The 15612-nt window shown below is 33.4% G+C and overlaps 1 protein-coding gene across 2 annotated transcripts in view; it reads right to left on the reverse strand.

Annotated features, from left to right (window-relative positions):
- The window catches only part of LOC114325533 (splicing factor, suppressor of white-apricot homolog), a 371767-nt gene that overhangs the window by 11228 nt on the left and 344927 nt on the right, over nucleotides 1–15612 (reverse strand). The gene's annotated exons all lie outside the window — the stretch shown is intronic.

Consider the following 15612-nt stretch of genomic DNA (forward strand, 5'->3'; position numbering starts at 1 on the left):
TGAAGTGATAAACGAGAACATGTAAATACACAAATAACCACAGACTGCAGTTTTACGACAAAATATTGAAAAAAAACATGAATTATTGATAACTCTCTGGTCATTAGCCATTGAAATGGAAACGTTGTTTGACTCGTGTCGCCAATGAATACGTACTTAAAATAGTATATTATGCAACGAGCATTTTTTGTCATTTGTCATTCATAATAACTTTTATACTTTTGAGAAACCTATAGTACCCTAAAATTGATTAAGCTCCTGATTACTCTTAAACCACTCTTCCACTAAGCTAAGTTTTAACAAAGTAAAAGATAAAAAAATATTATTGTTTATGTTGCTATTTTTCCAATACCGAGTTTAATATTGCGAAAATGTTCTAGCTTACAGTGCTGCTAAGAGACAAAATATATAAACAGTACAAGCTAACAAACAAAACATATTTTCAACATACATATTATAAAATGAGATAAACCAAATTTCCCATTTTCCAATATACAAAATAAACCTGTTTTGAAAACTCTAGTAGATCTTAATCACAAAATCTTTAACCCCTCATCCATCAGAATTTAAATGCATCGTTTTCCTTCTACAAAGCATTGTATTATAGTGTTATTTCTATGTTCAAAAAGTTGGACGGGTTTAAAATTAATGGTTGTTGATAAAATAAGATCAAATTATAGAGCGCATTTTTAAATTTTCTTAAAAATCTTCCTTTTTCTCTATGTAACTTGAAAATGATAAGAGATACAGTAATTAAAAACAAAAAAAAATTTTTTAACACCCCTCATTTTTGTATGCTATTTTTTTCGTCTCTTTTATGATTTTCGAGTTACATGGAGAAAAAGAAGATTTTTAAGAAAATTTAAAAATGCTCTCTATAATTTAATTTTTTTTTAAACCATTCATTTTAAACCTGTCTAACTTTTTGAACAGAGAAATAACACTATAATAAAAGGTATTGTCGAAGGAAAACGATGCATTTAAATTCTTGTGGATGGGGGTTAAATATACTTTTCATTTTGTCTTAAAATACAATATTCATCAATTTTTTTGCAGCATAATCGATATTTAATATTGCTCATTTTAAAGGTCTTTTCAAGCAGTACAAAAGGTATTGGTAGCATTATACCCCTAAAATCGACCGTTTCTCTGTTATTTCAAATTGAATACACTGATTTGCACTTGCACCAAAAAAACAACAAAGTCCTTTCACCTACCATATCTCTTTTTTGTATTATAACTAAAAGATTTATGAAGGAATGAATCTCTTTGTTTTTTATAAGCTACACAATTATTGTATACATAGTTTCTTTAGTAAGATGCATAGTTTTTAAGGTATTCGCAAAAACCGTCCGAAAAGGTGTCATTTTTCAATGAAAATGGCCAATTTTCAACCACGAATAACTCAAAAAGTATTGAGTTTTCAAAAAAATAGTAGACTTTGTTTCTTAAGCTATTCCCTACTTACTCTGACAATATTTCACAAGATCTCCTGGCAGAAAAATATCACAGTTTTTTAAGTAATTAAAGAAAAGACAACTACATACTAATAAATGGACTGTACGAGCGTGCCAATTTAATATCGAAGGTATGAGAAGAGCAAACATTTAGTGGAGGAGTGTCCGATCAGATCCTACAATGAGAGTCGATTGAATAAATATGTCAACTAAATTTTTGTATGTAAAAATTAATTATTATTATTTACAATGTATTGTCCTTTTTATTTATGTACAAAAACTGTGATCTAGCCATACGATAAATAAATCTGAAAATATCAAGTAAATCGATATAGTAGGATGGAATTCGGAGCCAAATACCCTCAGTGATTGCCCTATAAAGAAAACAAACTAACCAACTGTTAGCTCTACAATTAAAATATTAAGTATGCAACGCATATAAACAAATTACCGATATATTTATGCGCGTGACCGTAACGTATATGATTTTCATGAAACAATACGGCGGGCAATTTGGACATGCGATCATTAATTACTAATAATTTATTTAATCCATACAATGATCAGCGAATTAACTATCTTTCAGTTCTAGAATATAGAATACTTAGTTGGTTAGAGTTGGTTAAATCTTACGTATTATATAAAAATAATGCATAGTGAAACACACGCGAACTGTTAATGTTTAATTATATCTTTCGACCAAAGTTGAAAAAGCGGTTAAAGAAGCGAAAAAAAAATATTGACAAAACTCAACAGATGTGCCACATGATTTCTATGAAGAGCAGAAAAAGGTGTGGAAAATGTTCAGGCTTTATGACTATATTTTAGAAAAGATTTGTATATCTTAAATAGAGGCAGGAACCTATATTAATGTTCGTAGCCAAGCAGTCATATATATCATGCTAGCAACAGCAGCAATATCTAAATAAAAGGTGCCAGAGGACATCTCCATGTCTGATCACCGCTGGCTGACCTATACTATTAGTCTGTAAAAAAGCCTTATGAAATCTCGCGACCTTAGGAGAACGGATGTAGAACTCTGCAACTGCCTTTTAGAAGATGCTCTGCCGAATGAAAAGGCTTTAACTCCGGGACATGGTATCTATCAAAACAAAATAAGCTAAGCTTCTGTGCGATAAGGAAGATCCAGGAAAGTCGCAAAACCAGCTCTTGGTGGTGTACTGAACTGGAACATCTTAGAAAGACATCAAGAACAGCTTTTAATAGAGCATAGCGCACCAAACTCAAAGAGGATTGGGATATTTATCAACCAAACCTCAGAGAGTTTAAGACAATCTGCAGCCAAAAACAATGAGCTGCTTAGAGAGCCTACTGTGAGGAAATCGAAGATTTTCCGCAGACTTCCAGGCTACAAAGAGAGTTCTCAAAAGATCCACATCGGCATATTAACGAAGGAAGATATAAATAAAACTTTTAACTTTTGCAAAAGTGCTTAGATCCTGATGAAAACACACTTCCCCGGTTCTAGTGCCTCAAAAGCACCGAACTGGACGGAAGAAATAATCATACCCACACCGAATGACTGGCATCTTGCCAGAACATGGATTAGTAAGGAAAATGTAAAATGGACCATATCGTGCTTCACCCCTTTCAAGTCACCAGGGTCTGACGGCATATATTCAACCCTACTACGGTGGGGACTGGATATCCTTTTGCCGTACAAGGAATGTGGGAATGTTCAGAACCTCCTTGCTTAGAGATATATTCCTAGAAAGTGGAGAGAAGTACGTGTGGTCTTCATACCAAAAGCAGGCAGGATGGACTACACCCTAACAAAGGCTTTCAAAGTGCCTTTTCCTCCCTTGGTATACAAACAGCTATTTCTCATACTATTTATGCAAAACTTCGTGTGCCTCGTAATATGTGCCTCAGATTTTTATAACAGCTCAGTATCCTTTTATAAACAAAAAATCTATATATGTAGTTGTGTCTCTTTGAACCGATTTTTAATGGGAAATAAGCCACAATTTTACTAAAAAAAATGATTTTATTAACGTTTCGACGTCCAAATCGGATGCTGTTGGCAAAATACAAAAAATATTAATAAATTAAACAAAAATGTTGTTGCTTAGTAAAAAATTCTTTTAATTTATTAAATATTATACATTTTAAAGTAGAAGACTTTAAAATGATATTGTCTTATTGTCAATATTTATGAGTTGCGTTCCTGGGACGACTTTGCTGAAAGATAGTTCATTGGATTACATGAAATCAACCCTAACTTAAGAATATCCTCCACACAAAAATCATAGCATGTGTCTTTAAAAAGACAACCACATGCAACGGTGACAGTAAAATTCTCGCGTTAGAGATTCCATAGTAAATCACGCGGGTAAACCAGGAAAAAACCTCGTGATACTATCCCGACATCGTAAGTATTAGGTCTTACTTTAGTTTACTCTCAAAACTAATACCAAATTTTGACCTTAATGTACCGGGTGTCCCAATAAGAATGGCTCTCAGCCATATCTCAGGAACCGTTTATAGTAAAGCTTTGAAATAAAAAATTTTATAACAAAAGTTGCCTCAGGAAAAGCCTGGAAATTATTTTCATAATTGTGGGACCACCGCTAGAGGGCGTAATTGAATATCAAAAATTAAAAAATCTAAATTTTACAAAATTTTCCTAATGAAGGGGCACTGGAAATCCGATCGTCGTATTCTTCATAAAATTCTACGCATATTTGATTTGACAAGTTTAGGTCTACCTTTGGAAATAAGAGGTGGGGGTGAGTGGGAACCTTGTTATGAAAAACTGGCTGTGAGTCCGGTTCTGCTTAATCAAATTTTGCAAACTTGGTCTTGTTGAAGACAGATCTTTTTCGTCAATGTAAAAGTTATGATTTCGAACCAACTTACTGAGTAATATGCCAGCTAGAAGGCGTTATTTAATTTTTTTCAGAAATCTAGTGTTCCTTGGAAAATATTAAATACAAACATGCATTTTTAATACCATATTACAAAATTAGACAAAATTAGCAACAGAATAGCGAAAACCGCATGTTAATACCTTTTTTCTATCTCGAGATATCTTACAAAACGTGTAAATTTAAAAACATAACTGTTACTGTCACCGGTAAACGAAATAATTTATTAAAAGTAGTGTGCTATGGAAACAACAAAGAAACATTTTCCAGCTGTCAACGTATATTAGGTCTTTTCAACGCTTCTCATTTGTTTCGAGCCTCGTTCATATCTCGTACATTAATATTATACACGGATTATACGGCATATGACAGAGGCTCGAAACAAATGAGAAGCGTTGAAAAGCCCTATTACAAAGAAATAAAAACAACTATTTAGTGATGACATAAACGTTCAAATTTTTGCCCATCATTTTCGTTGCAAACATTTACTCTTTCAAGAGTAGATTGAACAGCAGTCTCAATTTCTGCTCTCGATATGCTTTGAATGGCGTTTAGTATTCTCTGGATAATGTATTCTAGAGTAGTATATGATGGGCAACAATTTGAATATTTAGGTCGTCACTAAGTAGTTCTTTTTGTTCTGTGTTATATTTAATTTTAATAGTATTGTTTCTCTTTATATTGTTGTTTTAATTAATTATGTTTTTATACGTTGACATCTGGAAAATGTTATTTTGTTTTTTTCCACAGCACACTACTTTTCATTAACTTAGTTTACCGGTGATAGTAACAGTTATGTATAAAATTTACACGTTTCTCGAGATATCTTGAGATAGACAAAAGGTATCGACATGCGGTTTTCGCTATTCTATTGCTAATTTAATCTAAATTTATAAAGTATGATTAAAAATGCATACTTGTATTTAATATTTTCCAAAGAAAACTAGATTTCTGAAAAAAATTAAATAACGCCTCCCAGCTGGCTTATTACTTATTAGGATGGTTCAAAATTATCACGCTTACATTGAAGAAAAAGATCTGTCTTCAACAAGACCCAGTTTTCAAAATTTGATTTAGCAGAACCGGACTTACAGCCATTTTTTCATAACAAGGTTCCCACTCACCCCCACCTCTTATTTGCAAAGGTAGAGTTAAACTTGTTAAATCAAATATGCGCAGAATTTGATGAAGAATACAATAATCGGATTTCCAGTGCCCCTTCATTGGGAAAATTTTGTAAAATTTAGATTTTTTTATTTTTGATATTCAATTACGCCCTCTAGCGGTGGACCCACAATTATGAAAATAATTTCCAGGCTTTTCCTGAGGCAACTTTTGTTATAAAATTTTTTATTTCAAAGCTCTACTATAAACCGTTCCTGAGATATGGCCGAGAGCCATTCTTATTGGGACACCCGGTACATATGGTGTTTTAAATTATAAATAATATTAATAATTCATAGATATATAAATAATACTAAAATATAAAATGTACCAATTCGATATGTTATTGACTTACTAATCGTGACATTTTCTTTCTATTGACTTCCTCTTTTATAACATCTTTATAACATCTTTATAATCTTAAAAAATAACGTAATGTACATATTAAGGTCAGAATTTGGTATTAGTTTTGAGAGTAAACTAAAGTAAGACCTAATACTTACGATGTCGGGATAGTATCACGAGGGTTTTTCCTGGTTTTCCCATTTTCCCTCGTGATTTACTATGGAATCTCTAACGCGAGAATTTTACTGTCACCGTTGCATGTGGTTGTCTTTTTAAAGACAGATCACATGCTATGATTTTTTTGTGGAGGATATTCTTGAGCTGGGGTTGATTTCATGTAATCGAATGAATTATCTTTCAATAAAGTCTTCCCAGGAATGCAACTCATAAATACTGGCAATATCATTTTAAAGTCTTCTACTTTAAAATGGATAATATATGTCTGAATTACCGATATAAAAGAGTCAGATTTAATAAATTAGAAGAATTTTTTACTAAGCAACAACATTTTTGTTTAATTTATTAATATTTTTTGTATTTTGACAACGGCATCCGATTTGGACGTCGAAACGTTAATAAAATCATTGTTTTTTAGTAAAATTGTGGCTTTTTTCCCATTAAAAATAGTTAATTACAAAAATGCCACAAGAAAATAGCTTCAGAACAACATCTTTGAACCGACTTCTATAACAATCTTCCTCATCACTCATAGTCCCATATATCTGCAGCACTATAATTTAATCGAGAAATACCCGAGTTATCGATTTGTTGCATATGTGTATTCACCTACTTTTTACGACGTTATGAAATGCCTTGCTTAATTTTTTAAATGGAATCATTCCGAACCGTAACGCTCCACGCTTTGCAGAAAAAAATTAGAAAGTGGCTAGATTGCAGCAAAACATAGAGGAAGAAGCAATTGCTGCATATTATTGTCGTAATAAAGAGGCTTTTTATAATTATTTCATTAGTTAATTAGTTCGTAATCGCGAAACTTTGGAAATAAATAAAAACAAATATTCGCATAGAACATGTTGCAGTAACAAACGTTAATACAATAATAGAGAAGAAAAATTGAAATAAAAATGAACGAGGCCAAACAGAACTACTACTCGTCGATAATTCAAAAAATATTTAAAATATCAACAACCATAATATAAAGCAATATTTTTCTATTTTAAATAAAATAATCAGTGCGGCATTTATTTCAAAGCTACCTGATTGAAGAAAATCTGATGATCGTTTTATGTAAATACACTCACTGACAGAATTAACCGCCCACCTTTTATTTCTTTCAATTTGCTGAAATTGTCAATCTTGGACCACATTTTATGAAAGATACGGTCCAAACTACCTCTAGGAAAAGAAAACATTAAAATGAATGAAAAAAAAACGTTTATCAAGGGATACTTAACAAGAATATAATGTTTAAAAATCCTCCATGAAAATTCAAACATAATTTTGAAAATTACAGTCTAATTCGAGGGTTTAGTATCAAACAATGTTAACTACAAAAACATAAAGTGGCAGAAAATGCGAAAAACTGTTTTGAAACGTAATATCGGCCAACAATTTTGTGATTACGGAGGCAAAATACATTACAATAGAAATCTGTAAATTTATATAGTATTATTATGGTTTCTTTGACATATGGTAAAAATTATTACAGATTATTGTTATTCTACAGAGAAAAAATATATTTTTTTTCTAATAAGGACCTGATAACACTTTTTGATATTACCGATATATATTTTTTGTAACCGTTAACGTCGCACCTGATAATAATTGTTTTACTACAGGGTTAGCACTGCTGGGTGAAAATGTAAAAATGTAATTTCCCTAAAATGTGGCGAAAATTTTCCTGATATTTGCCCTTTTTTTCAGGATATCCAGTTTGACTTTAACTTAAATTCGATGATATTTTCAAAATTTTCAGGATATCTAATGCAGCACTAACCCTGTATTATAAAAAATGTTATAAGTGTATTTAAATAAAAAAACTTTATTTTTCTAATAACATACAAATATTAAACTTATGAAATGTCTAAATACTTATAGGTACCATCTTTAAACGTCTTCATCTTCTGAAACATTTTCATTACGATCATCACCCCTTCCTTGAAGATTCTAGTAAAAGAAGTGATATTGGTCTTTAATTTTTGCTCACAGAGTTCTACTAAACCTTTTAACTTTTTATTATTAATCGTTAACGGTTTGTCATATTTTCTTCTTGGCACAAGTTTGTTAATTGAAAATGTTCGAAGTTGCCTTCTCTGTATTTTTAATTTCGTAAAGTTGTCTGATTTAAAATTATATTTGAAATAACTGTGTGCAGTGTCTTCTTTTATAATATGTATATTGTAGCCAAACTATGTTCAACCATTTGACAACATTTCCTTCAATGTCAGTTTTTTTTTATTTTTAATCATTTGAGTTTGAAGTTCTTTAAAATTCAAAATGTCTTCCTGATCTATTTCAACTACTTCGTATTTTGATTTCTTTAAAGCCATTTTAATCACTGTACATATACCATCCCGATGGATCATAAATTTCCAAGCTTTTACTCGCGTTTTTGATGTGGGCATCATGGACCATGTGACGTTCCATTTGGGAATATCCGGGCTCAAAAAATAACTGGTCGATTTTTGAAATATTTAGTGTTTCAACAGCAAATAGAAACATTTTGGCCCGAACAACTTTCAGACATAAAAGCGAAGTATTTCCCAGTAACTTCACTTTTCATTGTATTTGTAAGGCAAGAGGCTACCTCAGAAGATCCACGACCCGCTAGTGCTTCGTGTCAATACAAAGTTTTGTGCTACGACTGGACATTTTTCTGTTAAACACTGACAAAATCAAAATATTAAATAATTACGACAAATATATACGTAACCGGCAATAAGAAAATAACATGTTTTCTTTTAACTTCGGCAAAACTAAAAAATGTAATGAGTAATCAGATTATTGTAATCCTGTAATCATGTAATGAGTAATCAGATGGTAGAATCGAACAATATCGAAAATAAACAAATGTATTTAGCTATCCCGTATCAAAATGGCATTTTTCAAACAAATACGAATTATAATAATAACGCTGTCTACAATTACAGCTTCAAATATTAGTGTTAATAAACGTTAACAGTCGATAACTGTTTTTGATGTATCACGAAATTCTCTGTGAAATAACGTTATCACCTCTTAGATGTTTTTGACATGAACAATTTTTTCACAATGTATACGTATGTTAACGTTTAATGTATTTTGTAATCTGCTGCAGATAGGGATACAGGTTTTTGTTACTAATGAAGTCGAAAACGGTGAAGTCGATTATAGATATATCTCAAGTTCACAAAAAATGTCGATAACGTTGTTTGACACTAAACCCTCGAATTGTCTTGAAGTCTCCGAAGGATGTAGGAACTTAACCCTCGAATTGTCTTGAAGTCTCCGAAGGATGTAGGAACTTAACTACGGTACATGTTATGAGTATGAGACGACTTCAGAAGACAGGTTTATACACCCGCAGGCCAGGGCAAGGCCAACATTGATGCACTACAATTCGAGATGACCGCACCATTGCCAAGAAAATACGCGTCTTTTTGAGGTGAGAAATGTTAGTGTGAGTGAACGTACCAATAGAAGAAGACTGGCAGAAAGAAATTTAAGGGCCTTCCATTCAGCTCGCGCCACACAGCTGTTCCCACAACACCATAGAGCTGGATTTGGTTTTGTGCGAGAAAATGCTGACTGGACTGTGGTGGAATAGAAGACCATACTGTTCTTAGACGAGAGCAGAATAGCCCTAAGAGGTCCAGATGGAGGTCTGCGTGTCTACAGGCGTCAACATGAAACGTTTGCTTCATGCACTATAACCGAAACAGTGGCTTACCGAGTAGGATCAATAATGATTTGGGAGATGGTAACAGTTGCCATCGAACTATCGTAATGTAGAGACAACAACTCAATTTACATCCCACGTGATGGGAAGGTTTATACTTTACCTAAGGACATAATAATTATGTCCTTAGGTAAAGTATAAAGGAGTTTGCTGTAAGAAGGATGCAGCTCCATATTTAGACCGTTTTGGGTGGAAACTTATGTCATAATTAAAAAAAAAATTAAAAGCACTCGTGGGAGTGCCGACAGAAGTGAAAACTTCTTATAGTATATAAATTACGAGCTCAGTGCTTTTTCCCCATCCGAAAAGAGGTGCTATACATATATCATATACGCGATGCGTTTGCCTATGCTATTTATGTATACATACACATAATTTATACACGTACAAAATTTATTTCAGCGAAGTGATGACGTTTGCAAATTCAATAATTTTCCCCATCCAAGAAGTGCACAACGTCCCTAAAGAAATTTTAAATTCAAAAATTTATTTCGTCGAAGCGATGACGGTCGCTAGTTTAATACTTTTCCCCGTGCAAAAAGTGCAGAACGTCCCTCAAAAAGTTTTCACTTCAAATATTTATTTCGTCGAAGCGATGATGGTCGCGATGACGGTCGCTAATTTAATACTTATTCCCAGCCAAAAAGTGCACAACGTCCCTAAAGACGTTTTCACTTCAAAAATTTATTTCGTCGAAGCGATGACGGTCCCTAATTCAATATTTTCTCCAATCCAAAAACTGCACAACGTCTCTAAAGAAATTTTCACTTTAAAAATTTATTTCGTCGAAGCGATGACGGTCGCTAATTTAATATTTTCCCCCATCCAAAAAGTGCACAACGTCCCTCAAAAAGTTTTCACTTCAAATATTTATTTCGTCGAAGCGATGACGGTTGCTAATTTAATACTTTTTCCCATCCAAAAAGTGCACAACGCTTCTAAAATAGTTTTCACTTCAAAAATTTATTTCGTCTAAGCGATGACGGTTGCGATGACGGTCCCTAATTCAATACTTTTCCCCCGTCCAAAAAGTACAAAACGTCCCTAAAGAAATTTTTACTTAAACAATTTATTTCGTCGAAGCGATGACGGTCGCTAATTTATTACTTTTTCCCATCCAAAAAGTGCACAACGTACATAAAGAAGTTTTCACTTCAAAAATTTATTTAGCCGAAGCGATGACGGTCGCTAATTCAATATTTTCCCCATCTAAAAAATGCACAACGTCCCCAAAAGAAGTTTTCACTTTAAAAATTTATTTCGCCGAAGGGATGACGGTCGCGATGACGGTCGCCAATTAAATACTTTTCCCCATCTAAAGAGTGCACAACGTCTCTAAAGAAATTTTCGCTTCAAAAATTTATTTCGTCGAAGCGATGACGATCGGATGACGGTCGCTAATTTAATACTTTTTCTTCATCCAAAAAGTGCACAACGACCCTCAAGAAGTTTTCACTTCAAATATTTATTTCTTCGAAGCTATGACGGTCGCCAATTTAATACTTTTTCCCATCCAAAAAGTGCACAGCGTCCCTAAAGAAGTTTTCACTTCAATACATATACGTACAAAATTTAGTTCGCCGAAGAGATGACGGTCGCGAAATAAATCGTTTTTCCCCATCCGAAAATATGTTTTACATTTATTTTAAATTTAAATACTTCTATACAATTTATGTATAGATACACATAATATAGATACGTACAAAATTTATTTCGCCGAAGAGATGACGGTCGCGAAATAAATCCTTTCTCCCCCTCCTAAAATAGGTTTTACATTTATTTTAAATTTAAATACTTCTATAAAATTTATATATGCATACAAATAATATATAGCATATGCGATGACGGTCGCAATGACGGTCACGATGACGGTCGCGAATTCAATGCTTTTTCCCCTATTCAAAAATCGCACAACCTCCCTAAAGAAGTTTTCACTTCAAAAATTGGCGGATTGACTGATATAAGAATGATGCAGATCCGATAATAAATAAAGGAAATATACGTCTTTATGGATCTGCCTCCTCAGTCATTTGGTGCAAGAAGGGTACAGCTCCGGACCTGCATCCTTTTTGCACCAAACAATTGAGAATGTTCGGTGATTTTCGTGGAATGCAAGGTCATATAAATATAAACCCAAAGTTCCCTATGACTTCTACTATCGATACTTCAAAGAAAACTTCAACTACAGGTTTGGCTCACCTCGATCAGATACGTGCAAAAAATGTGATGTCTTAGATAACAAACTCAAAGATGTGACCCTCGACGAAAATGAATGAAAAGTTTTAACAGCAATTGTTTTTCAAGGAGCTGAAGGAGAAAACCACACTGTGCAAGCATAGCGGCGAAGTGGAGGTTCTGACCTTTGACTTCCAACAAAACCTTCCACTTCCAAAAAGTCCTGCTGGGGAAGATTTTTACAAACGCCAGTTGTGGACATACAACTTCTACGTCCATTCTCGTAAGACAAATCAAGTACACTTTTATATGTATGATGAAACTACGGCTCGAAAGTCACCAAACGAGGTAGTCTCATTTTTGTACCCCTCAGTGGCGGTTTCTCCATAAGTACACATGTGCACGTGAACCCCCAAAATTATTTTCACACCAACATTCATATATGTAATATTTATCATTCTATAAATAACATTTTAATCTAACTATACAGTAATTGAAATTCGAAATAACAGATCCAAGGAGTTTATAAGTATCTAATAGGATTTAATTATTTTTATTCTATTTCAAAGGAGAAAGTTCACGGATGCGAGGCCTTAGACAGAACCCCGCGTTCACCGCTCTCACAGTGGTTCCTATCCCAATGACTTTTCATACGACAAAATACAACTCATAGCCCACAAGTTTAGATGGCCACAGGATCACAAGTTGGATGTGATCTTATGGCATGATCTTTGGTGTTTTCAACGTGCACGGCACACGTATGTTTAAATTTTGCTTTCATGAAGTTCGAATTTCGGAACTATATTAATAATGGAAGGATTTGTGGACGTAAATGTTAGCGTGGAATATTTAAAATCAATTAAATTTTCTTCATTATATTTAGAAGAAAAATTAAAAATGCCGAAACCAAATTTGTTAATTAGGAATGTACCAAAGTGCAAACGTCGGGATTATAAATGATTATTTAAAATGGAGATTTGTGTAAAAACTTACAAATTGTATAGATGTGAAGCACATATTTGGAGAAGAGGAAGCATAATGAATAAAACAGAAGATACGATTTTAACTATCCAGTTGGAATTCCAGATTGGAATTCTCCAATTATGTACTTGTTACGATGCCAGTGACCACTGCAGAAACAGAACGATGTCTCTCTGCATTGAAACGTATCAAAACTTTCCTTAGAATAGCTATGGGCCAGGATCGATTAACTGCACTCGCAATGTTTTCAATAAAAAAAAATGATTCAAGAAATTCCAAATTTTACTGAATTTGTTTGTGAATAATTTATCTAAAAAATAACAGGCGACTGACTTTCGTTACAAAACTTGCTTGTAACATTTAAACACTAAATTATAATTTTAAGTCAATAAAATACATTATTTATTGTAATTTTTAATAGGGTCCTTTGATTTTTACAATTTGAAGATACTCAAAAACCTTTACCTACGGAAATAGGGTCTCAAGGTCTTTTTATATGTTAACATTATGTGTGCACCCCCAATATTTTACACCAGGCGCCGCCACTGGTACCCCTATATAAAAAATATACTCCCTAAAAATGCTAAAGTCTTATACCTTTTCTCCGATAACGCTGCTGCGCAAAACAAAAAGTCAGTATTGATTCAGTTTCTGTATTTGCTGGTGAGAACTAGGTCTATTGACAAGATAGAGCACCGCTTTCCTGAGCCAGGACATAGCTTTCTTCCCTGTGATCGCTGCTTTGGAGTTATTGAGAAGTTTTTAAGGAAGAAATACTACGTTTTTAGCCCCAACAATATGCTGATTTTGTTAAACAATCATCCAAACAGTTTATTTCCATTCTGGTAAAACAAAATATGATCCTGAACTTTAGTGGTCACTATGAAGGACATTTTAAAAAAGTTATCTCAGATGCAGAAAAGCAAAGATTCCAGATTTCCAAATACCGAATTTTTCAGTACAGCAATGAACATTTAGATAGTATTAAAGTCAGTATATCTACTGGTCTTCCGAGTTTTCACTTATTCCAAATCTTGAGAAACCTTGATAGCGACCTCTCAGTTTCTTCTGATATTCCTGTCTATTGCAATCCTATACCTGTCAAAAAAGCCAAATATGCAGATGTAATGCAGTTGGCAACACGATTCGTTCCTATGGACCAAATGGCTTTTTATACCTGCCTCACAAGAAGTGATGCAGATATGGCAGAGAACCAGAAAACCGAATCATCTGGAACGGATGATGACGACCAGGTGGATGAATGAAGGATGTGTTTGCACGTGTGTTTAATGTTTTATTTTTTCTCTGAATGCTATTTTTTTGACACCAACCTGTTTCTTTTTATAGATTTTTTCGTATTTGTGTAGTAGGCAAACCATAGTCGTTTGATTGTTGTAACCGAATAAAAGAGTTTTTGTTGGGAATTTGTTTCTTTTCTCAAAAATGGTGGTAAAGAAGCATTATTTCACGTGTTTGGTGCAAGAAAGATGCAGGTCCAACTTTTTTCAATTTTTTTTCTTATTTTTTCAAACATTATCTACTTGAAAGTAGTCTCAACTCAAGTATTGACTAAATCTGTTTGTCATCGATTGATATTATGTCTTTCGGGTTAAAATAAAAACTTTTATTGAAAAACAGTTTTGTTCAATTTCCCAACAATTACCAAATATGGAGCCTTATGGATCCTTCTTACAGCAAACTCCTCTAATTCCTTATTAATTATATCCATCCTATGGAATTTCAAGCAAATATGCATTTGTAAAATAACTACATACCATTTAAAGGGTTCTCACCCTGGTATTCCTTTGGTGGCTCAGATAGCATTCAACCTGTTTATTATAACACTGATGATGATTTTGTAAGCAAATCGAAAACGTTCTGTTGTGATATAGCCCTTAAAGAGATTTTAATAAAAGTTTTTATACCTTTTACAAAGGTCTTTTTCAATAAAATAGTTGTCTTAACTGCTGAAAACTTGTGCATGAAAAAATTATAGGATCTTCTTCAAATTTTTGAAAGATTCTTCGAAGGATCTACGTACTGGTGAAGAAAGGTGACTCGCGAAGAATTAGAAATAGAACTTCCAAATATAATAGGAGGTGGCGCGAGGTTTGTAAAGACGAAACAACTGGCGTCACTTGATCACGAGGAAAAAATACTCCAGGAAAGACATCAGCGCGAAATTTTGTACAAAAGAATGGCGAAGGAGCCGAGGTAGAGGTGCAAGACCGATGCAGGAGAGATGAGAAGAAAAAGAAAGCAAAGTGGTGGCAGATTTAGGCCAAAATCGACAACGGGTCGTAGCGAAGAGGATGAATTATTATTAAGGAATATTAGCTCTTGACGGTGAAATAGGGCTGGAATAGAGCTGGACTTATTAGGTAAAATTTATGAGAATATCGAAAACTTAAAGAAATAACGAGAATCTCTTCATAAACGGAATCAATGTCGAACGAGTAGAAGAATCTTGGAACAATGATCAACTCCACAAATGATTACTTCCAGGAAATCAAAATCAGAATAGAAAAAGCTAGAGAAAATTTTGACAAAATGAGATATTGCTCTGCGCAAGAGATTTGAAGTCTGAAGTTGGAGCTAAGAGTTAAGTTGCTTAGGTTGAGTGCGATATCAATGAAAAAACTGGAATCATTCGAGCTGTGGGTTTATAGAAGAATTCTGAAAATATCGTGGACAAAACACATCA

Source organism: Diabrotica virgifera, chromosome 1 (assembly GCF_917563875.1).
Source record: "Diabrotica virgifera virgifera chromosome 1, PGI_DIABVI_V3a".
NCBI lineage: Eukaryota > Metazoa > Arthropoda > Insecta > Coleoptera > Chrysomelidae > Diabrotica > Diabrotica virgifera.